This window comes from Sturnira hondurensis, unplaced genomic scaffold (assembly GCF_014824575.4).
Source record: "Sturnira hondurensis isolate 20B ecotype Veracruz unplaced genomic scaffold, ASM1482457v3 Scaffold0004525, whole genome shotgun sequence".
In the NCBI taxonomy this organism is placed as follows: Eukaryota; Metazoa; Chordata; class Mammalia; order Chiroptera; family Phyllostomidae; genus Sturnira; species Sturnira hondurensis.
The window spans coordinates 69942-85932 of record NW_028077156.1 but is presented as its reverse complement, the minus strand read 5'-3'; the positions used below and the strand labels follow the sequence as shown (position 1 = coordinate 85932).

General features: G+C 43.8%; 1 protein-coding gene across 1 annotated transcript in view; it reads right to left on the bottom strand.

The window, feature by feature from the left end:
* Positions 1-2562: 2562 nt before the first annotated feature.
* The window catches only part of SH3RF2 (SH3 domain containing ring finger 2), a gene marked incomplete at its 5' end in the record, with an annotated part of 80967 nt that continues 67538 nt past the window's right edge, over positions 2563-15991 (bottom strand). Inside the window, one exon of the mRNA XM_037045925.1 lies at positions 2563-4518. The remainder of the gene's footprint in view (positions 4519-15991) is intronic.

The window sequence follows — 15991 nt, the reverse complement described above, 5'->3', positions numbered from 1 at the left end:
ATACTGGTTTTCCATTTGCAGTTGAGATATAAAGTTTTAATTAAAGTTTAAGTGAAAATGAAGTCGATTAAAGAAAAATATTAAGTAAATAAAATGTAATACAAGATGTATTATAGAATTGTACACTTAAAACCCACAATTTTATTAACCAATGTCACCCCAATAAATTTAATAAAAAATTAAAAAATGCGAGTGGTTGGTGGATATAGCAATTATTGAGGTGATAAACACCAATTCTCTTGAGTGTTTACATGTGCCAAGCACTGTTCAAAACACTCTCCATATTTTAAGACATTTAACTCTTAACATCAATCCCTCAGGTAGGTCCTATTACATCTTCATTTTCCAGAAAATGAACCTGAAGCACAGAGAGGTTGAGTGAGTTGCCCAAGGCCACACAGCTGGTGGTAAGTGACAGGCAGTCTGGGTCTTGAGGCTGTGCTCCTAACCTCTCCACTAAGCAGGCAGAGAAGACTTCTTGCCAGGAGGCCTTCTTGGATCCTCGCGGTTGTACAAACTAGGGTTTGCTCTGTGGAGGGGACTCAGCCCCGCTGGGTGTCTGTCACTCACCCCTACTCCCAAGCATCCCCACTGAAACTAAGCAGCTCCCCTCTGACAAAGTGACTGCTCTCCCAGGCCTCTCTTTTGCACGTCCAGAGCAGCTGCAAGGAACCAAAGCTCTTTGGGAAAATTAAATGCTCAGTGCTGACGTTTAATCTATGATGAAGTACTCCCCACTCCAAGCCAGTGACTGAAAAAGCAGGTCTGAGAGACAGCTCCATTACATGAAAATAAACCTGTTTTATTGTTTCTTACTAAAGCATATATCAGGCTTCACAAGCTTACAGCCTTGAACAACAAGCATTTTTTCAAAGGAGACTTGAGTAATCTCTCCACTTCTGCAGGAGAGACACCTCCCTGCGTGGAGAACAGAGGGCATTTCACGCACCAGTTTCTGGTCCATGTGTCTCAGCTGATGTAAGAGGTGCAAGCGGACATCTCCAGCAAGGGAGCCACCCACCTGATTTCCCCTTTCCTGTTTCTGATCAGCGTGGGTGGTAAAGAGCACACTTGACACTTCATTAGAGCCACTCAACCAAACAAAGAAAACTCTGGGCTTTGAAGGCATTGAGTCAATAACGAATCACAAAACATAACACAGAGAATTAGCACAGGGATACACCTCTTGGGAATCTGACGCTGGAGAGCAGTCCCAAAAGCAAAGTGATTCAGTACGTGACTCCTGGTTTCCTCTAGAACATGTCAAGCCCAAGAATAAAAGGGACTTAACCAAAACACGTGCCTCCTTCCCAGTTGAAAAGATATTCAACATCAAATATTGAAGTGAGAGACAATTGTGATGTTAAACTTCCAGTTTCCTGAGACTTATAGCAAGCTGTCAGTGGCCCAGCTCTGAGAGGTACCCAAGAGTAAAGGCAATGTTCTGTGTGTTTTTTTTTTTAATTTTTTTATTTATTTATGTATCTTTAGAGGGGAAGGAGAGAGGGAGAGAAACATCAATGTATGGTTGCCTTTCGTGCATCCCTTGCTGGGAGTTGGCCTGCAGGGAACCGGCCTGCAACCCAGGCATGTGCCCTGACTGGGAATTGAACCGTGATCCACTGGTTCACAGGCCTGTGCTCAATTCACTGAGCTACACCAGCCAGGGCTGTGCTTTTCTTTTCACTAGAAAGTTTCATTTGGTTTTCCAAGATGCAGTGTGTGACAAGGATCTCTCATGATTCCACATGGGCAAACAACACCAACACACATGCAACAACAGACATTGTAAAGTAACTCATACACATGACAAATTGCAATACCAGAAACCCAACAAACAAACCCCAGCAAAATTCTTGGCTCTACAGGGGCATATTCTAGGAAATAAGCTGACAGGCCTGGAACTCTCTATTTTTTGGAACAAATATATGAAAAGCTTGGAAGTCCTTAAGCATCCACTACCCTATAAAATGAATTTTTATATGTTTGTATATTTTATATATCTAAGATTTATTTATACAATAGTCCATAATGACTAACATATTATACTCTTTTTATAAGCAGTATTTGCACACATATTTCCTCACAAAGATTCTCTTTTGGTCTATTAAAAACATCATACTTAAAGAATAAAACAAGCAAAGACACAAGAAGAGTCTATAGCTTTTTTGCTTATATTTCCAATCAGGGGGGAATTTTTCTCCCCTTTAATTTTCTCTTTCCCCTTTTTTTTTCTGTCCCTAAACAACACACTCTTCCCCCTGCCCCAACATGCAGTAATAAGCAACAATCCCAGAAGACGAAACTCACACTTCATGGTTAGCACACTATTCTGGGGGTAAACTTCTGGGCTGACCTCATTCTGATCATTATAACTCATCTTTGCCCTCCTCCCCACTGCCACCTCCACTACCAACATCACCTTTTGACCTATGACCATTTGGAAACTATATGTTGCAACTGACAGTCCAGAGATGAAAACTTGAGGAAACGAGGGGACTTTTCTTAACCTTCTGGGTTTGGCTGGGAAGAAATCAGTCTTCATTTTGTGTTTTTAAGAAAATATTTGGTTGGTTGGTTAAGCAGGTTCTGAGGAAAAGCTAATTCTCCACGAAACCTTCCACCATAAACCCTGGAAATTTCCCAGACACTTCAAAACCAGAAAGTGAAAAACCAAGAGAGGTGGTTTCCAGTTGCTTTAAATATGAGGTGGGAGTCAGTGTGAAAAGAAAGCCTGAGCAAGAGGGCTCAAAGATGGCTGTGATTAGCCAGGATGGTGTCCTGGTTTCTGGGGATTAGAAGTTATGTTGTCTCCCGCAGTTAGTAAAACTTGCTTTCATGTGGATGGCTTGCCTTTGCTTAACCTGTCCATATATCATAAATTAAAATAAAATTCCTTCCAACTCTGACATTCAATGACTTTACCCTGGAAAAAAATGAAGCCATTGAAACCTATGTATAGTGCGCTGGAAGGCAACATGGTAGCAACAAGTAGATTTCAGGATCTGAAGGCAGCATCTCTATATTCATTGCTGCTGAGGCTAATGAGGAGTCAAGCAAACCTGAGTTTGTCTCAGAGGAAATAAAAACAATATTTTAGTCCCAGCAGTTCAGAGAAAAAGGATGACTGACAATTGGCAGCATTGTCATTAACCATGTGTGAGAAGATGTCATCACTGAATTATCCTTTCTGTGGTCTCCTGTACCTCCTGCTTTCTCATGGACCACTTGGCAGGTAAAGCCAATACTTTGGGGCCTTTTGTTGCTTATTATCACATTCCTCTAAGGTTAACCTAAAGAGGGGTGTGGTTAAAAATTCTAAGTTGTTCATCTCATGAAGGGATGGGTGCTGGCTTCATGTAGAAGAAAAACATTTCTGTAACCACAAAATTCAGTCCTTACTCTGCTCAAAGTTTGGCTGATGGTGCTCTTGCTTACAAGCAGGCCTGATGAAAGCCTGAGAATGCTTCACTGCTAAATTATTATCTTGAATTTGAAAACAAGCAGCAGACCCAAATGATGCTGCATTCTTGTCATTGTCTTTGGTGATCAGGGCACATGTGTTTTTAAAAATGAAATCCTTATGGATGCCTTGAGTTAGCAGAGAATATCAAAATGTATGGTTCAAAGAGTCTCAGGGTACTTGTGAGTTGCATTCATCTGTGTTAGCACAGATAATTTAAAACTATACAGTTTCTTTTTAAAAAAAAAAACAGGGGTAGACTATCTACTGATGACTTGTCCTTTAAGATGACTTATTTCTGGATAAAAAATAGTGCATTTTTATATCTTTAGACATGAAATGGCCTCTCTGTCAGCATTGCAGTCTGTGCCATCTTTCTTATAACATTGTGGATTTTTCTTATCTGAGATCCTTTAGGTACCAAGTCCTTGTTTCCTTGACCAGGATGTTCTAACAGAAGCCCTCTGGATCTGAAGGTGTTAGTGTGGGGTGGGAGGTGACAGAGTGGAATTGGGATGGAAAAGGATGAAGATGTGACAGAGGGAATAGGATGCTGCGTTGGGAGTCGGGCAGGGGAGGGGGCAAAGGATAGGGACACTGAAGGCACATTGGCCTGTGAACAGCCCAGAGAGCATACTGCTCTCTCCTGCACTGCTCTAATTCTGAGCTGGAGGGATAGGCCCAGGCATAGAGCTGAAAGGCATTTGATGTCCAGTCATTCATGTGTCAGTTAGGTTGCAAGGTATGAGAAATTGGCAAGATCAAGTTTGGCTTTGACAAAAGAATGAAGTAACCTGAAACAACACATGACATACTTGCATTTCTCTATCCTGGCTCACTACCCATTGTGGGTGGAGACATGTTAGTTCTTTCTCCTATTATCCTTCTGTCTTGGAGGCCAGCCTATTGGTATCCATACACCATCCCTGATGTCCAAGCAACATCATAGCGTCCATAAACTCTCCACTGAGTAGTTTCCATCCAATCTGGTCACTTTTTCTTGTCAATATCCCAGTTGTTGCTAGCTCCTCCTGGGAAGATTACCAAGGCAGGGTCTGTGAAGGGGAAAAAGAATTTCAGAATCTCTTGTGTGTAAATGCATCCTGGGAAGTCCCTACTTCTTTAAAATTCTTATATACCTATATAAGAAAGAGAGAATCAAAACAGTAAAATGTTCATATCTAGGGAGCCTAGCTGAAGGGTATACAGGACTTCTTTGTACTATTTTAAGCAACATTTTCATAAGTCTGAAATTCTTTCAAAAATATAAAAGTTAAAATCCATAAGCCCCCAGGTTTGCTCTGAGGCCTCAAATATTCTATTTTGATTACCAAACTCAACTTGCATCTCTATCATCCCTCAGATAATGTGATAAATGTCCTCCCCTTCCTGTCTGGACCCTGACCCCTTTTTTGGAGGCCGAGCCTGGTCACAGCAGGTGCAACCAACACCTTGGGTGCACAAGTCCAGGTGAGGGCTCGAGTAGTTTGAGTGGCTGGAGTTGACTGTTCCCTATGACTTTGCTGCTGGTGCTTGGTTCTTGGCCCTTTTGGGTGTAAATAAAGCCCCACGTGACCATGCTGAATCAGGACAGGAGAAACCTAAAATGACGGAAAATTGGTCTAGTAACATTTAGAAAGACTTGCCATCTAAAAGACTCAGCCTAAGAGTTTTTCCACAAGTGAGTTCCCATATATTCCCAGTAAACCAGGAAATGAGTAGGAGAGGGAGTTTTCCATCTCCTGCCCAACTTCTTTCACATGAAGCCTGATTCCTTTTCTCACCAAGGGCTCTTGCTGATTTAACAGGCCAGTTTTCTCTTTGGGGAACCTTGAGTGATGATCACAGATTCATTCTTGGCTGGGTTGAATGGTGAGATCTTGCTGGCCACATTTATGGGAGATATCAGTTTAGGGAGCCTTACCTGAACCCCCAGTCTCCAAAGGCAGCATTGTGATCCATGGCTCCAGAAAAAGGGGTACTGGAAGAGCCCTGAACCTTCAAGCAGGCAGCTGCATTTGGAATCAAAACTGAGCTCCTCCATGCTCTCAGAGCTTGCAAGTGCCCATGGCACTGACTCATTGGCTGCTGTGTCCCACTCAGCATGACAGCAAGCAAGAGCTGGCAGAGGCACCAGGTGGCTGCTTTACATTCAGTGGGAGAAGCAGGCATGAACACAAAGTCTGTGATTATTAGGCTGCCTTCTGCATCCCCCCACGTCAAGAAGTTACATAGGATTTGGAGCTATGCTGTCTTCACTGAACATCACCAAACGTGGACAGGAGTTTCACACCGCTATTCATGACTTTGAGTCCTTAAAAGGGAAGGCGCCTGTGTTAGACGTAGCCTGCTTCTCTTCCCTGTGCCTAAGCTGGTGCCAGTGCTGATACTGGGTACATGCCTTTGGAGATCGGTCAGCCCATTAAAATTGCAATGGGCCCAGAAGTGGTGGCTTTGAACTGTGGATCAGGCCTGGCTTTAGCAGCTGGAATAATGTCCCTTGGAGGGAGAAGGCAAGATTATGTGAGATTACTGCATCTAGATCCCAGGGAGTAGTGTGCGCTTTCTCTGCTCTTTTAACTACATTTATTATGATGTAGCATTTCTGGGTGAATGCAGAGTCAGGGAAGTAATAAGGAAGTAACTGCCACAGGAAGGCTGGCTGCACATGAATCTGACCTTCCAGGTTGTGCTAAATGATGTAGAAAGAACTTCAAATCTAAGATCGACTGACATTTTAATGGGCCCCCAAAAATCCCATCAGTGGGTGAATTTACTTATGGCTGGTATTGCGCAGTGCTGAGTAGCAGCCCTTGTTAGTAGTGCTGGGTCTACTGGCCAGGGGCTTTAGGATTAGGCAGGTAATAATTCTTTGTTTACTGAGCACTCCGAAGACAAGTCTATTGGAAACAGAAAATTCGGATGTCTGCAGGAAAGCTCTCCATCCCATCTTAAATGAGGTGGCAAGTAGTTAGTGGTGCAGACTTGAGTCAGATTGACTGATTTTATTCCCAAACTCCAATTCTTAACTGTGTGACCCTGAGGAAATTATTTAATTGTTCTAGGCCTTAGTTTCCCTATCTGTATTATGGGGATAGCAACAATATTGACTTTGTATGGTTGTGGTTGAGATTTTTAAATCAGTTAATGTAAGTTAAGAGCATAGACAGTGTGTGGCACATACCAAGGGTCTATAATTGTTGGCTCACAAGTATTATTATGAATTAAAAGACATCTTGAAGTCTAATTATTTTGATCCTGCTTCTTAATTATCTTAATGGAAAACCCTCTAGGTGGATATGGATTATTGAAGTGGCTCACTGTCATACCCATTACTAGAATTTCTTTTGTCTTAAAAATGTAAGTTTCAGGAGCCGAGCCACAGAAATGATCACATGGAGGGTTAGCAACAGGGGAGTGGGAGGAGGAGAGAGGGGGAGAAGGTACAGAGAATAAGCAGCCTAGACGGTGGGGAGAAAATAGACAGAGGGAGGGCAAGAGTAGTGTGGGAAATGTAGAAGCTAAAGAACTTGGGACACATGGGCATGAACTAATGAACACATGGAATGTGGGGGGAGGGGTGTGCAGGGTGGAGGGGAAGGAAGGGGGGAATGGGACAACTGTAATGGCATAATAAAAAAATATATTTAAAAAAATCTAAGTTTCAGTTCCCTGAATTGAGTTCTTAAAATTTTATATCCTAACCTACAAAATGAGGATAATGCTGTTTCAATATTTACTTTATATTGCTGTCGTGGGATGGCCTTTATTTTTAAATCCCATTTTATGGATGAGAAAATTGAGACTCAAATTGGTGAAGTGACTTGCCCAAAGTCACAGAGTGAGTCACACTTGAAATACAACTGAGGTGTTCCAGTTCTATAGCCTGGAATCTTCTGCGCCAGAGAAAGGTGGGGGGAAGAGAGGGAGAGGGGTAGGGTAGGAAGAAAGAGAAGGAGGAGGAGGAGGAGGAGGAGGAGGAGAGAGACTCATAGCTAGCAACTAATAATAAGTATTTTTGAATGAATAAGTGACATGCAAATTGAATAAATATATCCTAATAATAACAAACAAGGTGACATTTCATGTCTATGTAATTCCAAACAACCAGTTTGACTGCGGAAAAAATGATAGATTGCTTTTACTGGCTGTGAGGGCATTGCTTTATAGAGCTGTGAGGGCCAATTGCTTTGGAAGAAGGTGAGATCCTGCAGTCCTGGAAAGCTAGCGCCCGAGCCAGGCCCCTTGTTTTAGAGATGGGAATGGAACTGGAGCAAAATGCTTGTGACATCACCCACAAGTTCATTCATTTTAAGAAGGCCCTTCCTGGCAGCAAAAAGAGGATTCATCCATCTACTACTTATTCATGCAACATGTATTTATTGGATGATAAAAATGTTTGATTAATAAATGAATTTCTTTGACATGTTGAGCTTTTTCCTGTTCACCTTGCCACACTGTCTGGTTCCTTCCTAGTTTTCAAATCTTGGTTCAAAAGTCACCTCCTTGGAGAAACCTTTCCTGGTGACCCTACCTAATGTAGCTCACACCACTCAGCCATTCTGGGTCCCATCACCTTGTTTTCTTTGTGACATTTGTCATATAGAAATAATTCTGTGTGTTTAATTGTCTACCGTTTACCCTCTTTCACAAAGGCAGGGACCTTCCTTTCATTGCTCACTGAGATACCCCAACCACATGGAACAAAAGCTGGCACACAATAGATGCTCAATCAGTATTTGTGAAATAAAGTGACATTGATTTCTACCCAGGAAGAAAACATTCTGCTACTTTAATTAGAGATGAAGTGAGAGGTAGGACGTTGGCCAGGAGGCCCTTGGTCATAATGACATGTCCAGCAGTGGCTTGACTAATCAGCGCATGCATTTTCTGAATTACAAATGGTTCTAGGGACATTTAATTTTTGTTAATTGTCACCAAGAAGGAGGGGTTGTTTCTGAAACCAGCTGGAAACCTGTTTGTGTCAGGCCTATTTGCAAATCATAAACCTGTCGCCAACCTTGTGGAGCTGCAAGTCCCCAAGAGGGGAAGCACCAATGTGCTCACAGGCTGCATCCAGGGTCGCAGAGATCCCTAAACTGGAAATCTTCAACAGGCAAGGAGGTGAGGCCATGGTGGGGACAACCATAAAGGAAAGACAGATGAGGGTTATGGCATAAGATACATTGAACAATAACCATCACGTTGCCTCAACCCTGGTTGATAACCCTGTCATTCACCAGCTTATCTGAAAGGTGAGGAGCACAAAGAAGCTGAGATTCCAGAGCAGGCCCCACTGCTTCCTCACGGTGACCTCAGACAAGCAATTGGTTCTCTGAGCTGCAGCTGCTTGATCTATTTATATCAGGGACAATAACACTTAACTGATGGGGTTGTTGTGAGGATCAAAGGAGAAAATGCATAAAAATAATAATGATAACTAACCTTACAGAGCATTTCTTTTGTAAAAAAGATTTTATTTATTTTTAGAGAGAGAGGAAGGGAGGTAGAAGGAGAGGGAAAGTAACCTCAGTGTGTAGTTGCCTCTTGCACACCCCCAAACAGGGACCCAGCCCACAACCCAGGCATGTGCCCTGACTCGGAGTCAAACTAGTGACCCTTTGGTTTTCAGGCTGGGGCTCAATTCGCTGAGCCATACTAGCCAGAGCACAGAGCGTTTTCTATATGCTGAGCACTGTGCTAGTGACTTTGTGAACATGATCTCATTTGATCCCCACCAAAGCACTCAAGGAAAACACAATTAGTACCTGCATTTTACAAGCAAGGGAACTAAAGGTTGGGGAGGTTAAATGACTTGCCCATGGTGACATGAGGAAGAATTCAGTCACCTGACTCACTGGCTCTTGACCACCCTGTAACTGTCCCTCTGTGGATTACCTCAGTACTTGGCACTTAGTATACATCTAATGAATGGCAGCTACTAAGATTCTGTTCTTGTAGTTAGCATTTCTCTTGCTTACCTGGGTTCAAGTCTTTGTCATACCTACAAACTCCTTCAACACCAACCAATTCTAGGGTCTCTTCTGCTCATGGGCATCTGGTCTACCTATCTCCCATGATCTTCCCAACACCCCTGTGAAGTGCCTACTATTGTTTCCATTCTTCTGATGAGGAAAGAAATTCTCAGAGACGTTAGTTAACTTGGTCCAAGGTCACACAGCCAAGAAATGGTGGGGCCAGGATTTGAATTCAGGAACATATTGTTCCAGAACCCAGGTGCTTTTCTCTCTACATAACATTTCTCCATGCTACCTATCATCTTTCAGAACATTTTTCTCCTCAGTGAAGCTCCCCTGACAACCAAAACCTCCTGTGGCTCCACTCTCTCACTTCTGCTGCATGATAGAGCTCTTTATTACACTCTCTATTTTTGAATTGTGCCTCCATATCTATTTATTGGTAATAGCTATCACTCAATGAACATGCAACACACCCAGTACCACAATCAGAGCTGTACATGCATGATCCCATTTAATCCTGCCAAGAAGTATGTGGTGGAGATTCTTATCTTCATTTTACAGAAAACAGGTTTAGGGAGGTGTTATGACTTTTCCAAATTTCTTTAGTCATTTGCCAAAGAAAATAGAGCTGCAGACAAAGCTGGGACAAAACCCCAAATGACTGGGTCTGAAACCCAATTATCCTAGCTTATGTTGCTCCTCCATATCTTGTAAAGCTCTGATGGGTTGGGAACTTAGCTACTACCCAAATCCTTGTTGACTGATGCTTTCAAATCTAATCCTCATGGAGGTCTGCATGATGAAGGGCTAAGCTGTCAAACTGGCCAACCTCTAAAAACAACTTAAGCTTAAAAAAGAATTCAGCTCCTAAATAGAATGTGCAAATGGAGTTTGTGAAAAATGTGGTTCTGATATCTAAAATTAGCCTTCCCTTCCAAACAGTATCTCCCCTTGACTATTCTGTTCCTTGTCATGAAAGCTGGCGCTATCTGTTGAGCTGTGACTGCCATGTCCTGTTCATGTAATGCACTTCTGTAGCTCTCCTTGACGGAGAGGTGAAACATCACTCCCCAAGGAACTGGGGGCCTGGACGTGAGAAGGCGTCTGGATGTAGTGCTCTGAAGGTGATCTTTATTCGATTTCTCTTTGGTCCTCCAGGCATTTTCACTGCTTCCTTGTATTTTGATTCCAGCTTGCTTTTGCTTATTTGTGAGGGTCTCTGGAATGAAAATAGCTCTCACCATCCTCTTGGATGGTCCGGGGAGTTGTTTTTTTGGGAAGAACATTAGGATGCTCTAGCCTCCAGGACACAAACTTTATAGCAGTCAAACTCTGACACTGCAAATGGCCTTCATCAAGCCAGTTGGTCATGCTAGCAATGATTCTAATGCCATTAGCTGAGGACACACAAAATGGCCTTTGCAGATGCCTTTTGCCATTTTCCCTGGGTCTTGGCTGGCATCCCTTTAGCCTTTATCAGGCGACAGCTCTTGCCCATCCAGCAGTGACCCTATTTGCATAATTAGCTCACATTTGTGGGTATGTATTTACCCCCCAAAGCAATTGCCTTTGAACTTTGGATAAATACCATTATGGAACACTGGGAAATGCCAGCTCTTGGGTCTTTTTGTTTCTACAGAGAGGATGAAAGTCAGGGTCATTTTGGAAATTGTATCCTCTTCTGCTCTGTATCATGTAGAGTGAGGACAGGCAAAATCAAAAATGAACTCATAAAGAGGAAGAGATCTAGGGAATGCAAAATATGCACAATATTCATTGTTTTGACATCAATGATCCAGAACCACATTGTAAGCCTTGGTTCTTTTTTCAGTTTGCTTTGCTGTGTCTGGCTGCCCTTGCAGCAGAGGTAGATTTGCTTTTTGGATTTCTCTGTATAGAACACTCTGTTACCTTCCTTCCCATCCCTCCTTCAAGACCCTTGTAGTTTTCTTGGAGGACTTGACCCTCTGAGTTAAACCATCCTCCCAACCCCATCTCCATCTTCATGCCTGTGGTCTCAGCACTACATGCCCACTTGTCCATCCTCTCCAAACTCAACAATGTTATTTGTTTATAGTTGCCATTGTAGAAGAGGGACATGCTGAAATAAGATTAAAGTTTGGGCTTAGAGTCCTGGATTCTAGTCCTTGTTGCCTTGGACTGGTCACTTGTACCAAGGGTCTATAAGCCTCTGAGCCTTAATTCTTATTCTACAATGGGATAACAGCAATACCTCTCATTTGGTGGGTTGGTAAGATTTGATGGAGTAATGCATGTAAAGTGCTTGGCACATAGTAGGTGCTCAGTCAATGGTGGCAATTATTAGTGAATGAAGGATTAGAGGTACTTTTTTTTTAAGTCTCCTTTTCATCTCATACTACTCCTGTGACCCTAAGCAAGGCATTGACACCTTCTCAGTCTCAGTTTTTCGATCTGTAGTCTGTAGACAAAAAGATTTTCTCTGCATATTTCACAACATTCTTATGAGACTTTGTCAGTAGCAGCAGGTCCAGCAGCAGCAGCAGCAGCAGCAGCGGCAATAGCAAGATATGTTTGAGCTGCAGATTCTGAGGAGTTGCTTCTGGTTTCTGCAATCAGCTACCCAGAGGTGCCAGGCAAGGCTCAGAGGAGAGCTGCCAGAAACACCCTGTACTCAAACTATCTGGGCACAGCCCCAACCCACATTTTCTCTATTCAGGAACAGCAAGATTTCCCCAAACAGCTGTACTTGGAAGAATTCCTGTAAAAATCCCTCTAAACTAGAACTCACCAAAACCAGACCTGCTGGTACAGCAAAATCTCAAGTCCCAGCAATGAATCAAAGGCTCAGAATCCCAGTGATGGAAACCAGATGGGAGTTTGGATATTTAGGAGGGGTATCTAAGACCTCAGGTAGCAATACTTGCTTTGACTAGTGTGTGCCTAGTACCACTTTGGGCTGCACTGAAGATCCCCTATGGTATCCATAAGGGAAACTTATAAGAGAGTGGTAAGCATGGAGTTTAGGATGCTAGTTGGGATGAAAGTGGTGAGGAGGAGTAGAAAGGGCGAGAAACACACAGCAGGCTTCAATGGTATTGATGATGAGGTGTTAGGTGTATAGTTGTTTATTTTATGATCCTATATAATTATATAAATATATATGATGTTTAATTAAAAAGGGTGAAGAGCAGAAAGGAATCCTCAAATGCAGAAAAAATTAATGAGAAACCACACTCATTGAAGTCCACATGTATTTCATCTATCTTGTTAGCCACTGTCTTCCCATTGCTTCTCACAGAGCCTGGTCCAGCATGGGTGATGGATAACTGTTGTGGGATGGATGGGTGGGTGGGTCGATGGATGGGTGGGTGGGTGGATGAAGGATGGATCTGTAATGTTCCTTCATGCCCCATCCCCTTTATCTTTGATCCCATCTCTGCTGTTGGGAGCTGCGCTGCCTGGTTTCAGGAGTTGTAACCCCTCCCCACCGCCATGGCTAAGGCTGAATGAGTGACCTTCGGACCATAAGCCACTAAGGAGACAAAGCTTCCCAGGGAGAGATCCTGGGGAGAGATCTTGGGGAGCTCAGAGCAACCAAGATTTACCTATTTGTATGGGCCTGTTTTAATATATTAACACCCAGTGTTAGCTCCCTGGCAGGAAAGCTTCTTCTCCTTTTTTAATAACTGGCACCCAATGCTTGATCAGTTAGCCAATGACGAGTAAGATTCCCTAAGGGGGGAACAACCTAAGACAGGCATGATCACATGAAGGCCCCAGGGAAGGACTTGGAGGACCATGGAGAAAGGGGGTGATGGACCCTCACCCCTCAGCTTTGATGAAGTCTGAGTCCTCATTTCTCCTAATTCCTTGGCTATCTGCCTCCTCTGCCTGACTTAAGCCTGAAACAATGATAGAGGGTGGTGCAGCCCTGCGCTGGAAAGTGTGGGCTCCCCGGGTGATCAGGCCTGAGAAAGGATATGTAAAATCCTGTGAAGCCTGCTTTGCTAAGAATGCTCTTAGTTAAAATGATAAAGGCCCAAGCAGGAAGTGAGTTTGTTTGCCAAAGTTTTGTAGCCTTTTAGCTGATAGACCCTGACTCAGAAGAAGCCCTAAAAGTTCTTTGTATGCTATCTACTATTTGATCCTTACTGCCTGACAATGATTAATAAGCTGTACCTGTATTCCTGTGAAAATTAAACCCAATAAAAGCCTGTCTAGGCAAGGGTCAGCGAGCTCTTCCCTTGAGAGAGTGGCCAAGCCGCTCTGAGGTGCTCCTCCCTTGAGGGAGTAGCTGTGTGGTCCCTTTTCCTCCACCGGACTTGGTAGTCCATGTGAATTTGTCTCATATCTCATCCATGATGCCACAGGCACTGCAGGCCAGCGCACAGGTCAATCTGCTGCATTCTGTTTGTCAAAGTGTAGGTCAGTGGGCAGAAGGGCTTCCTGGGAACACTTTGTTCTATTCTGATCTAGGACACAATACTGTGACCTGGCAAACAGCTTGAGCATTTACCATTGCTGCAATTCAAGCAAACATCCAGGCAAGATTGATTCTCAATGACTTCAACCTGCTGCAAGGATCTTTGGAATTAACTCCTCTGATTTGGTCCTGCCTGCCAAACATATTCCCTAAGTGACTGTCTTTCATTATCACCTGAGGGGCTCTTGGAAGCACATATACTCCCTTCTCTCAACCAAAGGAAGAATGGGGGGGGTCTCTATTCTCAGATGTAAACAGGAGAATTATCAGTAGCAGCAGCTGCCAGCTCTGGAAAAACCCTGCTTGCTAAACACTATCTCCCGCCTGGAGATACTTGGTAGGCCTTGGCCATGCTGTCTGCCCACAGCTGCTTCTTCCCAGGCTGGAAGCTATGCCACTCACAGGTGTGGACTTAGATGGGTGAGAGGATGAGAATGGATGCTTGCTCATCTTATTGCAACAAACGACTCCCATACCTGCCAAACTGATGTCAGAGGAGCTGGGAAGCTGAAGAACATTGTTTATGGCTGTGAAAATATCAGCTGAGAAAGGTAGACTGGTCAACAGAGAACTGCCCACCCTCCAAGTCAGCTCCTTTCCTAAACCAAGGGCCTGATGAAGGTGATTGTCAAGGGCTGGACAGTGGCAGGGTGGGGGTTGGGAAGAGTGCTGGGGTTCTCAGCCTCTGAGGGACTCTTTGGGCCTTATTATTTACAATAGAATAACAATCAAGATATTAACCCATATGGCGTAGGCACTAGCCAATCAGAATGAAGAAGGGCTTTATTACCTGAGGCCTCAGCTGCACCTGGCCTTAGCTCTAGGATGGTAGAGTGGTGGGAAGGGCCTGGAGGAGGGGCCAGGGTGTAGGAATGGGGAGAGATCTTGGGGAGCTCAGAGCAACCAAGATTTACCTATTTGTATGGGCCTGTTTTAATATATTAACACCCAGTGTGGCCATACTCCTGCTGAATGTTAGCTCTGGTATGAAATATGAGAATTACTGGAGAGCTTGTTAAAAACACAGATGCTGGGTTCCCACATTGAAACTATAAACCACATGCTCTAGGGCCCAGGTGAGGCCCACTATACTTCCAAGATCTGGATCAGCTGATCTCTACGGAGCCAGCTCTACCTTTCAAGGTGTTTGGGATGATTCTGAGAGATGAAGTCAGGCACACAAGTTTCTAGGGGAATATGGTCTCTAGTACAGACCATGTAATTTAATGAAGCCTGGGCATACCTATTTAACTGAATCAGCCTTGACCTTGGCCTAGCCTCCCCTGGATTGCTGAGCAATGTCACTCAGGCCTAGTGTGCACAGACCTTCTGAATTTTTAAGAGAAGTTGGGAGAAGTTCAAGAGAAATCAGTGAGCCACATATTGTGTCTTGCATCTCACCGAGTCACAGGTAGGGCATTGCTTTAAACTCTTCTGGCTCCAAAAGCCCTGTCTATGGAATAGTGAAAGGTAGAGGGGGTGTAGCTTGTCAACAAACCGTTAAGTGAGGGTCATGATGCTTTTCCTCCACTATGGACCTAGAGTCTGCCCTCAGCTGGTTGTACCCTCCTTCACATTGCAGATGTCCCCCTACCTGCCCACATCAGAGCCCACCCTCAGCAGCTTTCTGAGCCCTGAGGTGCCAGGTATGATCACAGGGTGAAGGGACACCCTACCTGGGGCTCTGAGTCTCAGCTGGTGGGGATAGGGCTCTACAGGATGGAGTATTTGGCTTCAGATGTGAGGTCCTAGGGTTCTTCCTGGGATCCCTGGAATGTTCCACTCCTTTGTGGAACGGATGTTTGTGGAACATTTCTAAGAGAGCTTGTCTGGATCCCTCCATTTAAACCGAATCACTCAGTGGTTCCTCCTCTCTTTGGGACACCCTTTCTTCTACCCCTTTCTCTATTTAACTCTTAATTGTCCTCCAATACTCAGCTTAGAATCAGGGGTGTCAAAGTTATTTTCACCAAGGGCCACATCAGCCTCGCAGTTGCCTTCAAAGGGCCAAATGTGATTTTAGGACTGTGTAAATGTAACTACTCCTTAACTAGGGGCAAGGAGCTCAGAACTGCTGCTGGG